Consider the following 14902-nt stretch of genomic DNA (forward strand, 5'->3'; position numbering starts at 1 on the left):
GTGTTTTCCAACATTTTTCAGAATATCTCGAACAACTTAAGAGAAAGTAAAGGGTGAGAACATTTTTTTTTGGTGAACTATCCCTTTAAGCAAGTCCTAAAACTTTCACAGAGAAAATCAGTACCTACAGGAGCAAACATCCTATAAACATGAAAGTTCAAACAAGATGAATATTTAAGGGTAAACACCAAGCTGTTACACTCCTTACATTTGATTTAACAAAGAATGAAGGCATGAAATATTGATATGACAAGAAACCATTTTAAAACCTTACTTATTATTTAATATGATCCATTACCGTTTCACTGTACAAAACAGCTGTCCTTCAGGCAATTGTTCTTTAATTAGATGAAAACTTCAACTTTATTAGAATACATTTCTCCAGTTTCAGTTAACAGTACATTTTATTACTATGAGGACATCAAACATGTTTGAATGAAACCAAAGAGAGCAGGTAGAGTTTATTAAAAGAGATACAGAGATGCCGTGACTTATATACACAGATGAGCACCGTACAGTCATTATATATAGTGTTGCAATTGGTGACTGTCATCACTGGGGAGTAACAGATCACAAATTTTATGGCTAACCAATCAGGATCAAGCAATTTTGTTTTAGAGTCATAATTTTTGTGAACACCAGTTAATAAAAACACTGTTAGTTCATTATCTTAGGTACATCAACGGTATAGTACACTTGAAAATTATGACAAGGTGTAGCATTTATTTTCACTCGTGGTTTTAAACCTTAAAAAGTTTTTTTTTTCTTTTTTCTGTTGAACAAGCGAAGATATTTTGAAAATGCTGGTTGCTGGAACTCATAAGCTGTGTCTCATTTCAGAGGCTGCATCCTCTGAAAGATGTATTCGAAGAGGGCTGCATCATTGCAGTGTGACGAAGGCTGTCAAAGTTTTTAAAAATTCGAAGGTTCCTTTAAGTGCAGCCTCCAAATGAGTCCTTCATTTCCCAGGAAATGAAGGATACAACCGGCACCCTCGGATGTCCCAAGATTCATTGTGCACTGATAACAGCAGGACGTTTATAAAAGAATACTCAGAATTAAATGTATGAATTATGTATGAATTCCTCCTGGGGATACTCTTCCCGAGGCCCTCAGACTATGCAGAGTCACTGATTCGATCCAAGACCAACGACGAGATGATCCCAAGGTTTCCATATTCTGGACCAGGCCGTATCCTGAGCAGCTACTGTGGTGGTCATGGAGGAGTGGAGAACATGAGACTGATTCCTGTGACGCTTCAGGGACAGACAAGTCTTCGCTGAGGCCAGCATCAGCTTCCGCCGCTGAGACTGAAGCTCTGCACAAGACGTTTGGCTAGCGGAGAAATTAAAATGGTCGTGCCCAACTGAGTCTGGTTTCTCTCAAGGTTTTTTTTTTCTTCACTTTTGCCAATTAGTGAAGTTTTTTTTCCCTCTCCGCTGTCGCCACTGGCTTGCATGGTTCGGGATCTGTAGAGCTGCGCATCGTTGGATTTGCTCTTCAGTGTTTGGACAATCAGTAATGATTTTTAAACCACACTGAACTGAGCTAAACTGAACTGAACTTAAACACTAAAAACTGAACTACACTGTTCCAATATACTATGACCTTTTATGTGAAGCTGCTTTGACACAATCTACATTGTAAAAGCGCTATACAAATAAAGGTGAATTGAATTGAATTGAATTAGGTTTTATTTTACTTGAACATCTAAACACATGTACAGTACATTTATAGATAAAGAAACAATATTTCCAGGTTTTGTAAACTTTCTTTTGCCTTCACATCGCTTAAAATAAGTTTTAAAATCACTTTTAAAAGAAGTCATTACAAGTTTTATTACCACTTGTTAACGGCATCTGTTACGGTTGTTAGGTGACGAGATCTGTGCTCTGTAGACTAGATCGTTTCATTTCAAAATGCTCTGTTTGGCCTGTGTGAACTTCTAAGGGCTCACCTTTGAAGTCTGCAGCCTTCAGAGGATGCAGCCTCTGAAATAAAACAGTTAATTACTTCTATAGAAGGGAAAAAAATAAAATGAAAGTCAATGGGTGCCAGCAACCAGCGTTTTTCAAAATATGTTCGTAGAAATATGTAATAGAAGTAATAGAATATGTAACAGAAGAAAGAAACTCAGATATGTTTGGAACAAGTGAATGATGAGTAAATTGACAGAATTTGTTTTATTAACAGCCACCATTGATTTTAAAAGTGTACTAAGTTTTGAAATTAGAATTAAGAACAATACATTTTTAGAAGTGTTTTACCTAATTGACATGTAACTAAATGTAATTTTAACTAAATTAATTATAAGTCTTCTTTACATAGCTGATTTAAAATGATACTAAAGCGGGTCTATGTCTGCTTAGAATTCAATGTAACGATGGTATGCTGCACAATATAACAATGTGCGCATTCCACAATAATCGGAGGATCTGAAGTGTTTAGCTGAAATTATATGTGAGAGAGAGAGAGAGAGAGAGAGAGAGAGAGAGAGAGAGAGAGAGAGAGAGAGAGAGAGAGAGAGAGAGAGATAGATAGAGATTATATCACAGAAATACTAAATCTTGCAATGTCAGATTTTTCCAATGACATGATTTCTCGTCGAGGCGAAAAGTTGTCTCATGAGTTGTAATGTTTGCATGATGGAGCGAGAGGGCAAAATTAGCATTGAAGATTGGAGGCAGGATTGAATTAGAACTGCAAATCAAGTGATTTGCACACACATGGCAACCCAAACTGGCCCCAGTGTTGCGTGCCTCACTTGGTTGGGCGGGCGAGTGTTACTCAACCGTATTTTTTTCCACTGAAGTTCAGAAGCTGCCACGTCCAACAGAGGCTACAACTGCAGCCAGACACATTATGGTTCACATCCATGCAATGGAATAGCACTTCAGATATGCTTAAAGTCATAATCGTCGTACACACAAAAATGGAATTAGGACATGTGGAGTATTCTTTTTTCGCATTATTGCTGTGCAGTAGACAAGTAAAGACCATAATAAAACTATTAACATCGTGAAGGACTTTTAGCTGCATTTTACGACACGATAAGCCACACACACGGCTGTTTGGGACTATTCTCTGCACCTGTTATCTGAAAAAAATTGACCTACACTATTAGCAAACTACTCTGCAGTGTTTGCATGTTCTTTACTGCATAGAATTCATTAAAATAGAAGTAAAATAAAATTCATTACAAGTTGATTTAAAAAAGCACCTAAGTAGTTTTGAAATTTGTGATTTTTTTTGTTGAATAAAAGACTATTTTACATTCATGTATTTCACCATTGAAGATTTGTTAAATTTTGTAATAATCTTGCCTCGTCTGATTCTTGTGTCTCGTCGAGTAAGCGTCTCGTTACACCCTTATTATTGATATTTAATCAAATAAAAAGTGACATCAACACTTAAAAATCATAATAAGTTATAAATAAATTAATAAAACAGAAAAAGTCATTTTATTTTATTTATATTACTTAATACTGTTATATTACTTAAATAAGAGTAACATAAGTAGAAAGCTGTAAACATGAAGCACCATTAGGATTTCTGCATGGAGGTGACTAAACGACTAATCTACGAAAATCAGTCCACTTTTTTCTGCCTTTTCACAGTTTCACCACTTGTTTTCAGCTGGTCAGCAAGTAGCAAAATGTGGAGGATTAATGACAAACAACCCAAGCACCTGAGCTCTTTATCAAAGGACAATTTCATCCTGACAAAAATCACCTGATCACAAAATGCAACATTGCACCCTTTTTTATAGCAAAACCATGAAAAGAGACCCTATATAATATCACTGAACAACTCTGAAAGTCCAACTTCCCATCAAGCAATGCTCCTTATCTCAAGGGCAGTAACTGCATCTAATTTCAGTTTAGAAGAAATGCCCATGTGAATAACTTCGGCATTACCTCTAGATCTTTGTTTAGCTTCTTCAGTGTTTGATAAATGCAGTAAATATCTTACATAACGAGATCTTAAATACCACAACCTCTGCACTGTTGAAAGGAGCCAAATGCAATAATGGTCTTATTGAGAGTCTCACCCACCATCTGTGCCCTGACCATCTAAATCATACAGCACTCGAAAAACCGGCAGGAATATTGGAAAATTTGGGGTTTTTCCTCTCCAGTCCGTGATTGAAGCTGCCCCTGTGGCCCGCGTATGCTGCTGATACAGCTTTGAGTCTGTGCCTCTGTAACTATCTGGTTTGGTTGAGCTATCAAATTGGACTGAAAGACATGGCAATGGACTGTCAGGACTGCTGAGAAGATTATTGGTGCTCGACTGGCCACCCTCCAAGACCTGTACATCTCCAGAGTGAGGAAACACTTCAAACACGGAGCGCTGCTGCTGCTGGTGCGGCAAGAGAGCACTGAGCACCAAAACATGCAGGCAGAGGTTTTTTTTTTTTTTCTTCCCCTCAGGAAATCTACCTCATGAACAATTAAAATGTCTCAGTGCAAGATTTTTTTTTATGGACATACACTTGCGCTCACCAGTATTAAAGGGGCAGTTCACCCAAATATGAAAATTCCACCATTTATTTGTTTAAAAGTTTCTTAAGTTATTTTGTAAAATGTTTGAAATCTTAAACCATTGATTTCTATAGTATTTGTTTGCACTACTTTGCAAGTCAATAGTTACAGGTTTTCAGCTATCTTTAAAATGTCTTTTTTATTAGACAGAAAAAGAAACTCAAAATTTTAGAACCACTTGAGGGGGAGTAAAAACAGAGTAAATTTTCATTCCTGTTCGAACCGTCCATTTAAATCAATATAGTGACTTTTTTATGTCACTGTACACATCTACAATAAACAATATATACTGTACATGTGCGAAGACATTAAGTGCAATTGTGGAAAACATTTTATTTAAAAATATTTTTTCGTGTTTTTTTCATATTGATGAACATATTCATCATACTTTCACTGACGGCACACTGTAAAAAATGTGTGTGATAACAGCAGGAGGAAAATAACTACAGTGAAAAGCTTTAATCTGGTTAACAGTAAGTTTTCTTAATATATACACTATCAATTATAATAGCCATCAATTGATTTTCCCAGGATTCCCTGCATGACACTTCACTTTTTATGCTTTTTGTTAACAGACTCAGACTTAACTTTATCATCCCATTCAGGGAAACTAAAATTGCAGCAAGGTGCTATAACACAGGTGAAGTTCCATGTACACATTACCCAAATATTACAATACAACATACATCATTTTTTAGATTCATCTCCCTCCCCGCTGGACTCATTTAATGACCAACTGGCCACCATCATAAAAGAATTTCTAATCCTATTAGACCTGCAAATAGGAACTCTAGAACAACATCCTGATGGAAGCAGCTGAAACACAAATACAATGGGTGATCCAGGGTGCATCAGATACCCTGAGCTCTCTTTAAAACATGATTACGGTAAATTACTATTGGACCAGTTTGGTTAAAACTGATGATCTTGCCTGCCACCTTCACAAGGCTACTCAACCTGTTCTTATTTGACAGACTCTGATTACCGTACCAAGTTAGAATGCAGAAAAACAAAACGGACTCAATAAATTGTTTAGTGTCATTTCATCAAACCAGTGTCATCAAACCAAACTATCTAAGTTTCCTCAGAAAAACTGTTGAACTTTTTTACAGACAGCCTGGGTGTTAGGTTAAAATGTCAAAATATTGTCGATAATGACCCCTAGTTATTACTGTTAGATATAGTTATTACTCTGGTTCTTTTTAGTTTCAGTTTTATGTTACATTTAAATGTTGATAAATAATAAAAAAAAATAATTAAAATAATTTTAAGTTTATTTCTGTAACACGTGGATGACAGACAACGTTAGGATCCAAGTGCAGGTTTATTCGGTAGTCAGGCAAGCAAGGGTCAACACAGGTGCAAACAGATGAATAAAGGCAAATCCAGAATCATAGTCACTATAACAGGCGAGAGGTCGGAAGGCAGGCAGCGAACAGGGACAAACAGACAAACTTGGCAAGGGTCAAAACACTGAGAAACAAGACTAAGGAAAATGCGTTGAATTGTCACTTTACAGGTAAACAAGACTCGGCCTGGAAGTGAGTGTGTGTGCTGCTAAAGTAGTGTGTGTGATTAGTCCAGAAGCAGCATCAGCTGTGGGAGTCCAATCAGTGGAAACTTGTAGCAGGTGTGTGTGTGTGGCATGACTGAATTTGTAGTTCATAAGATGTAGTCCATGTGAATGTTTACCAGCGACCTCTGGTGGTTAGATCGCTGGTAATCATGACAGAGCCCCCCCTCTAAGAAGTGGCTTCCAGACACTCCTAATACTGATCAGGCGGGAGGTCGAGCAGAGGCGGAACAGGGGGAGGGATGGAGGGCCAGGACCATGCAGCGGAGGTGTACCTGGGGCGTGGAGTTGCGGAGGGCCTGGAGGGTGGAACTGCGGTGGGCCTGAGGCGTGGAGCTGCGGTGGGCCTGAGGCGTGGAGCTGCGGTGGGCCTGGGGCGTGGAGCTGCGGTGGGCCTGGGGCGTGGAGCGGTATGTCTGGGGGCTTAGGTTCAGCAGGCATCGGCGGGTCATATGGACCTGAAAGATCACACAGCTTTGGCAGCTCTGTAAAGTCCTGCGGCCTTGGCAGCCATTCGTGGAACTCAGACTGCGGCTCTGACCTTTCGTGGGACTCAGGTAGCGGTTCGGGCCTTTCGTGGCACTCAGGTGGCGGCTCAGGCCTTTCGTGGAACTCAGGTGACTTCTCTGGCCAATCGTGGGACTCAAGGGGATCTGGCGCCCGCCATTCGGGAAGCTCATGTGGTGGCAGCCATTCAGGAAGCTCAGGCGGCGGTAGCGGCCATTCAGGAAACTCAGGCGGCCATTCAGAAAGCTCAGGCGGCGGTGACGACCATTCAGGAAGCTCAGGCGGCGGCGGCGGTGGCCATTCGGGAAGCTCAGGCGGCGGTGGCGGCCATTCAGGAAGCTCAGGCGGCCATTCAGGAAGCTCAGGCGGCCATTCAGAAAGCTCAGGCGGCCATTCAGAAAGCTCAGGCGGCGGCCATTCAGGAAGCTCAGGAGGCGGCGGCGGCCATTCAGGAAGCTTAGGAGGCTGTGGCGGCCATTCAGGAAGCTCAGGAGGCTGTGGCGGCCATTCAGGAAGCTCAGGAGGCGGCGGCGGCCATTCAGGAAGCTCAGGCGGCGGCCATTCAGGAAGCTCAGGCGGCGGCCATTCAGGAAGCTCAGGCGGCCATTCAGAAAGCTCAGGCGGCGGTGGCGGCCATTCAGGAAGCTCAGGTGGCAGCGGCAGCCATTCTGGCAGCAGTGACGGCAGTGGCTCTGGCAGTACTGGCGGCAGTGGCTCTGGCGGCAGCTCTGACAGTACTGGCGGCAGTGTCTCTGGCAGTACTGGTGGCAGTGGCTTTGACAGCTCTGGCAGTACTGGCGGCAGTGGCTCTGGCAGTGGTTCTGGCAGCTCTGGCAGCTCTGGTGGCAGCAGTGGCTTTGGCAGCGGCTCTGGCAGCTCTGGCGGTGACTGAGGATCTGGCAGCTCTGGTGGCAGCAGTGGCTCTGGCAGCGGCTCTGGCAGCTCTGGCGGTGACTGAGGATCTGGCAGCTCTGGAGGATCTGGCAGCTCTGGAGGTAGTGGTGGCAGCTCTGGCAGTAACAGCTCTGGTGGTGGCAGCAGCTCTGGCAACTCAGGTGGCAGTGGCCATTCTGGTGGCTCAGGTGATGTTGTTTCAGGAACTGGAACAGGAACTATGGCAGGAACAGACTTGGAACAAGAAACCATCTTCTGAGCAGGTGACAGACTGGCACTTGCCATACTGTGAGCTGGAGAACTGAAAGCGGCCATCTTGTGAGCTGGAGGACTGGAGGCAGCCATCTTGTGAGCTGGAGACATGAGTATGGGTGATGCAAGCATATTGGTGCTAATGTGTTGGGCACCAAGCCCCGTCGCCAGCGGGTCTTGCTCTCTATTGCCTCCCCCAAAAAAAAATTTAGGGGTCTCTTCCACCTCGCCTACGGTGAAGGGGGAACCAATAGCTTGTAAAGCCACATCCAAGGCTTGTTGGAAAGATCCCCGAGGACCATAACGGATGAGGGTGGATTTCAGTGGTTCATTTAGTCCACGATAAAAGAAATCTATGAGTATACAGTCCAGGAGGTTGGTGTCATTGGCTATGTCCAGAAAAGAATTAATATGGTCCTCGAGGGAATTCGTACCTTGTCTTAATCTGACTAGACGTCCTGCTGAATCCATGATAGGCCGAGTCTTCTGTCACACGTGGATGACAGACAACGTTAGGATCCAAGTGCAGGTTTATTCGGTAGTCAGGCAAGCAAGGGTCAACACAGGTGCAAACAGATGAATAAAGGCAAATCCAGAATCATAGTCACTATAACAGGCGAGAGGTCGGAAGGCAGGCAGCGAACAGGGACAAACAGACAAACTTGGCAAGGGTCAAAACACTGAGAAACAAGACTAAGGAAAATGCGTTGTATTGTCACTTTACAGGTAAACAAGACTCGGCCTGGAAGTGAGTGTGTGTGCTGCTAAAGTAGTGTGTGTGATTAGTCCAGAAGCAGCATCAGCTGTGGGAGTCCAATCAGTGGAAACTTGTAGCAGGTGTGTGTGTGTGGCATGACTGAATTTGTAGTTCATAAGATGTAGTCCATGTGAATGTTTACCAGCGACCTCTGGTGGTTAGATCGCTGGTAATCATGACAATTTCATTACTATAATTTTATGTTTGTTACGATGATGGTGTTTAGTAGTTGCGTGAATGACACTGAGCATATATCATCAAGTTTCCCTTTCTCATCACCTCTTTTATTTGATTTGACATCAATTTTACATGTAAAAAGATTTTTAATAAATTTCATGTTTTGGTACCATCGGGTGTCAAAAATGGTTCTAAAATTATGAAGTTACATCAGATTTAAAGGGGGAAAAAAAGAATCATGTAGAAATTTTGAATGGAATTTTGTTGATTAACATAAATGTTTGTCTATGATAAACCATGAAACTTTTATCACCTTTCACATTTAAAAGTAAAACTTGAATTAATTTGTTAGAAACAATTCAGAATATTTGAGTTACTTTGATAATACATGATTTATAACTTAATACATATAATTATAAGTTATAAATTCGATAATGATTCTAGAATAATTAATTTGAACTTAAATAATTTAGCAAAATAAATGTGCTCCCATACATCTGTAGTCAATCAAGGTTTTACTTAAAAATATTACACCTTTTTCAATAGCAAAAACAAAATACAGATTCTGAATGCATCACGAAGAATAAATGTGTTCAGTGTACCCTTAAGTAGCTTTTTATTTGGTTAATATTATAGTATTTGCAAGTGTATATGACGCACACTCTTTCAAAATGACATTTGTCAGCCTTTTTCCCTTCTGTCATATTGTGTACTTTTATTTAAACCCTATATACCTTCCTTTTCATTCTAGTTCACGTTTACATCACCAAGAGCCAAGATGAGACAAAAAGAGATGTGACATGATGAAAGAAGATGTGACAAGACAAGAGAAAACGACAGAAGAGAAGAGCTGAAATGAGAGCAGAAAAGAGCCGAGATGAGTCTATCTGTGCGGGATGCACCTCGCTCATCATCCAAGACAAAATCCCAAATGAAGCAAGTGCGTCTCCACAATAACTAATCCCATTGTGCCTAAAAGGAGCCTAATCCAGTGTGGAAGATGAACCTGTTCAATGGATTAGGCCGTAATCTGATTATTTCTCGGCAAAATAACATACACCAATGGTTGAAGACTGACAAGCAGCCATTCGAAGAAGCTTGCTGCAGTACAGCTGCTACATCAAAAGCAGTGGCGCCCAAAGCAATTATGGGAAATCATCTAGTTTGTCACTCACATCGCTTCCAATACTCTACACCTCCCATCAGAGTGCTAAAATTAAACACCCACGCACACACTTCAGCACAAGAACACCTACATGGACACACACGGGTAAAAGACGAGACACACATGCTGGTGCAGAGGCATTAACGTCTGGTAATTAAGTTGATTAAGTGTAACAATAAAGGGCCTACATGTATGTGTACGTGTGTGAGGAAGTCTGAGATATAGAGGACTTTCAGAGCTCTCAGATCTTGCTCCCGTGGGTAAGAAACACACTGCTCTTCCTCGCACACTTCCCCACAATTAGACCTGTATAGAGACCTTGTCGACACTGAGATGTGCTAATGGTGCGTACAAGCGTGTGAGAGAGAGAGAGAGAGAGAGAGAGAGAGAGAGAGAGAGAGAGAGAGAGAGAGAGAGAGAGAAGAAAAGAAAGAGCGTTGTCCCCCAGAGAGATACAGATCTACAATCCTCAGAGATGCCATCGCAGCGAGCCTCTGTGTCACTCAGCATTTAGCAGGCAGCACACTGCTCTAATCCTAATACACTGATAGTGTGCTTACCTCTGCCTCTCCTGTCCCATTAACTGTCACCCTTTATGTCCTCAACGTCCATAGGCAATCCTAGACACCTGTTTAGGAGAGGCACACTGCTTTTAATCTGAAGCCTTTAGAAATCTGTCTTTATGAGATTTCTCTTCTGCTTCCTCCAAGCTGCAGTTGCAGGATGAGCTATTTAAGGGTTTTGTTGCTCTAAATCCTACAAGATATTTCAAAGTTCATTATACTTTGCTTTAGTCTGTGGCATGACTGTACAGTTTCTGTGACTAAATGAGTCCTGATTAGTGATGTGTACAGTATATACACTAACTGTTGTTGGCATAGCAACTGTTTTAACAGTCTCGCTTTATTTTTAGAAATTTTTAAGTTTGTCCATTTTATTGCTTTTATTGTTGCTCTTTTTCCTTTTCTTTTTTTTTTGGGGCTATAATGACTAAAGCCTTGCATTTAAACAAATGCTGATTTGCAAAACAAAGTGAAGAACTAATATTTAATTTAACAAACGCATATGCTGAGAACTAATTTTCACATGAATTCTCTCGCAAAAGATTACTGAAAATCTTTAAAATTAATGTACAAAATTTTTTGAAGGTCGAAAAAAAAAGTTTGACAATTTCCATGGTAGTTGCTTACCGGTTTAGACAAAACGCTACGGTTACTAAAGTAACCCTTCGTTCCCCGAGGGGGGGAACGGAAATGCTATGTGGAAACTTCCACTATGGGATTTCATCAGAAACCAATCATCTGAAAGAGTATAAAATCGGGCCAATGAAATGCCAATGAGTTGGTAGCGTCAGCGTGCACAGCTGGGGTCAATGACAATCAGTCATGCTATAAAGACGCAGCGAGTGCCATGCTCGACATCCTTTTCTAGCTGAAGAGACTTTTGCGCTCAACAGTTAAGGGACAAGCATTGTGGCGAAGGAACATAGCATTTCCGTTCCCCCCCTCGGGGAACGAAGGGTTACTTTAGTAACCGTAGTGTTCCCCTTCGGATGGGGAACTCCAATGCTATGTGGAAACTTCCACTATGGGGAAATCTATGGAAAACGCCACAACGAAAGAACCTTACTGCGCCCCTGGCGAAGGGCGTGCCACGCAGTAGAGCGAGCGCACCTACAACGCCCTGAGACACAGTCTTCCAGCGTGTCCCCTGGCCCTTACTTACCCTACTTACTCGTTCGGGAACAGTTATATTTTTCTGGGAGTCGCTCTAACCCAGTAGAAATAGGTTTAATACGACAGTATGTTGGGAAAGCGTTCAGTCCCGATAGGGAGGACGCTGCGGAGCTCACCTGCTACCCAGAGGGGAGACCTGGTGACAATCTATGGACCAGCCCAGAGATGGGGGGGTCCTGCATAAGGATGGTTAGCGGGGAGGGAAGACACGAGCCCGCCTAGAAGGGGGGACTAAACCGTGGCTGAGTGAGCGTATGGGATCGCCAGCGGGGATCACGCATAGCAGGCACCTATACCCAGAACGCGGGGCATGCCAGAGGGCATGCCAACAACGTAACGGGCCAACACCTGACTCCTCCGCTGAGTCAGATGCTGGGGGCCTCGGAGGAACTCTGCAGGGTTCGCCAAATGGGGAACAGAACTGACAAAGCTGAAAAAGCGCACGTATCTCCAGGTTAGAGAAAAAGGCGCAGCAAGCGTATTTCGACACCTCAACCGAATTGTTTCCTTAATCACCAAAGGTTACCTAATACCCTTGAGGAAACCGGCTCCACTCGCAGATTGTAAAACCTTGCAAATGTATTAGGTGTCACCCAACCCGCAGCTCTACAAATGTCCGTTAGAGAGGCGCCGCGTGCTAACGCCCATGAGGATGCGATGCTCCGAGTGGAGTGCGCTCTCACCCCCGGGGGACACGGCTCACCCTGGCTCTGATAAGCGAGGGAGATGGCATCCACTATCCAGTGGGCCAACCTCTGTTTAGATACGGCACTTCCCTTCTGCCGACCACCGTAACAGACAAAGAGCTGGTCAGAGGATCTAAAGCTCTGAGTGTGGTCCACATACACTCGCAAAGCGCGAACAGGACACAATAATGAAAGGGTTGGGTCTGCGTCCTCCGCGGGCAGCGCTTGCAGGCTCACTACCCGATCCTTAAACGGCGTGGTAGGAACCTTGGGCACATAGCCGGGCCGGGGTCTCAGGACAACGTGAGAGTAGGCCGGCCCGAATTCTAGGCATGAGTCACTGACCGAAAATGCCTCCAGGTCCCCGACCCTCTTAATCGATGCCAACGCGACCAGCAGAGCTGTCTTCAAGGACAGAAATCTCAAGGATACTGAGTCAAGTGGCTCGAAGGGATCCCCACGTAGGCTCGTTAGCACTGCCGCGAGATCCCAAGAGGGCATGAGAGGGGGGCGGGGTGGAAACATCCGCCTTGCACCTCTGAGGAACCGGATGATGAGGTTATGCCTCCCCACGGTGCCGCCATCCACCGCATCATGATGAGCGGAGATGGCGGCCACGTAAACCTTCAGTGTGGAGGGCGACAGCCTTCTCTCCAACCTGTCCTGAAGGAAAGAAAGCACGACACTAATCTGGCAAGATCGGGGGTCTTCTCGGCGAGAAGCGCACCACTCAGTGAATAGACTCCACTTCAGGGCATAGGCATGCCTCGTAGAGGGTGCTCTAGCCTGAGTGATGGTATTAACCACCGCCAACGGTAGGTTACCTAAGTCTTCCTCGACGCGTCTAGGGACCACACGTGGAGGTTCCACAGATCTGGGCGAGGGTGCCAGATGGTGCCCTGTCCCTGAGAGAGTAGGTTCTCTCTCAACGGGATCCGCCAGGGAGGGGCCATCACGAGGAGGGAGAGTTCTGATAACCAGGTCCGGTTGGGCCAGAGAGGCGCAACTAGCAAGACCTGCTCCTCGTCCTCCCTGACCTTGCACAGTAACTGCGCGAGTAGGCTCACTGGGGGGAACGCATTTTTGCGCATGCCCCGAGGCCAGCTGTGGGCCAGTGCATCCATGCTGAGGGAACCCTCTGTCAGGGAAAAAAACCACTGGCAATGAGCGTTCTCGGCGGAAGCAAACAGGTCGACCTGGGCTTCCCCGAAGCGCCCATATCAGCTGAACAGACTCGGGGTGGAGCCGCCATTCTCCCTGGGTAAGGAGCTGCCGTGAGAGCCCGTCGGCCGCACGGTTGAGCCCGCCCGGTATGTGAACAGCACGCAGTGACTTCAACCGCGTATGACTCCAGAGGAGCAGACGGCAAGCGAGCTGAGACATGCGGCGGGAGCGTATACCCCCCATACGGTTGATATACGCTACCGTCGCCGTGCTGTCCATCCTGACCCGCACGTGTTGCCCCCTCAGCACCGGTAAAAAGCGGCGCAGGGCGAGAAACACTGCCAACAGCTCCAGGCAGTTGATTTGCCAATGCAGCTTGGTTCCCTTCCAAAGGTCCGCAGCAGCATGCCCGCGACACACGGCCCCCCAACCCATACTGGAAGCATCTGTCGAAACGACAACATGCCTGGACGCCTGACCTAAGGGCACTCCGGCCCGTGGGAAGGAGGGGTCCCTCCAGGGGGTGAGGGCGTGGCGAAACAGCGCAGTGACAGTCACTCGGTGTGTGCCCGCGTGCCATGCGCGTCTGGGGACCCGATCGTGAAGCCAATGCCAAAGTGGTCTCATATGGAGCAATCCGAGCGGCGTGACCGCGGCTGCAGATGCCATATGCCCCAGGAGCCTCTGAAATAATTTCAGGGGGACCACTCTTTTCCTGTCGAACTCTCTCAGACAGTTCAGCATTACCTCGGCGCGCTCTCGTGAGAGGCGCGCCTCCATAGTGATCGAGTCCAGCTCCAACCCGAGAAAGGAGATGCTCTGCACGGGGGCGAGTCTGCTCTTTTCTCGGTTGACCTGAAACCCCAACAGGTGAAGATGCCGGAGCACCTTGTCTCTGTGCACAATCAACTGCTCCCAACTGTTGGCTAAAATCAGCCAGTCGTCGAGATAGTTGAGTATGCGGATGCCCGCGAGCCGAAGGGGCGCGAGGGCACCCTCCGCGAGCTTGGTGAAGACCCGCGGAGACAGAGAGAGCCCGAAAGGGAGGACCTTGTACTGCCATGCTCGACCTTCGAACGCAAACAGCAGAAACTGCCGGTGGCGTGGAAGTATGGAGATATGGAAATACGCGTCCTTCAGGTCTATTGCTGCAAACCAATCCCGAGGACAGACACATCGGATGATGCGCTTCTGCGTAAGCATTGTTAAGCACAGCTTGTGAAGGCAGCGGTTCAAAACGCGCAGATCTAGGATTGGCCGTAGCCCACCGCTCTTTTTGGGCACGATGAAGTACGGGCTGTAGAACCCGCTCTCCATCTCGGCTGAAGGGACCGGCTCAATTGCATCCTTCGCCAGGAGGACAGCAATCTCCCCTCGCAAGACAGGGGCGGACGCAGGGCTGACCCTGGTGTAATATACGCCCGTGAACCTGGGAGGCCATTTCGCA

General features: G+C 45.3%; 1 protein-coding gene across 1 annotated transcript in view; it reads right to left on the reverse strand.

Moving 5' to 3' along the window:
• The window catches only part of gfra4a (GDNF family receptor alpha 4a), an 85326-nt gene that overhangs the window by 68447 nt on the left and 1977 nt on the right, over positions 1-14902 (reverse strand).

The sequence above is a fragment of the Danio aesculapii genome, chromosome 13, assembly GCF_903798145.1.
Source record: "Danio aesculapii chromosome 13, fDanAes4.1, whole genome shotgun sequence".
Lineage (NCBI taxonomy): Eukaryota > Metazoa > Chordata > Actinopteri > Cypriniformes > Danionidae > Danio > Danio aesculapii.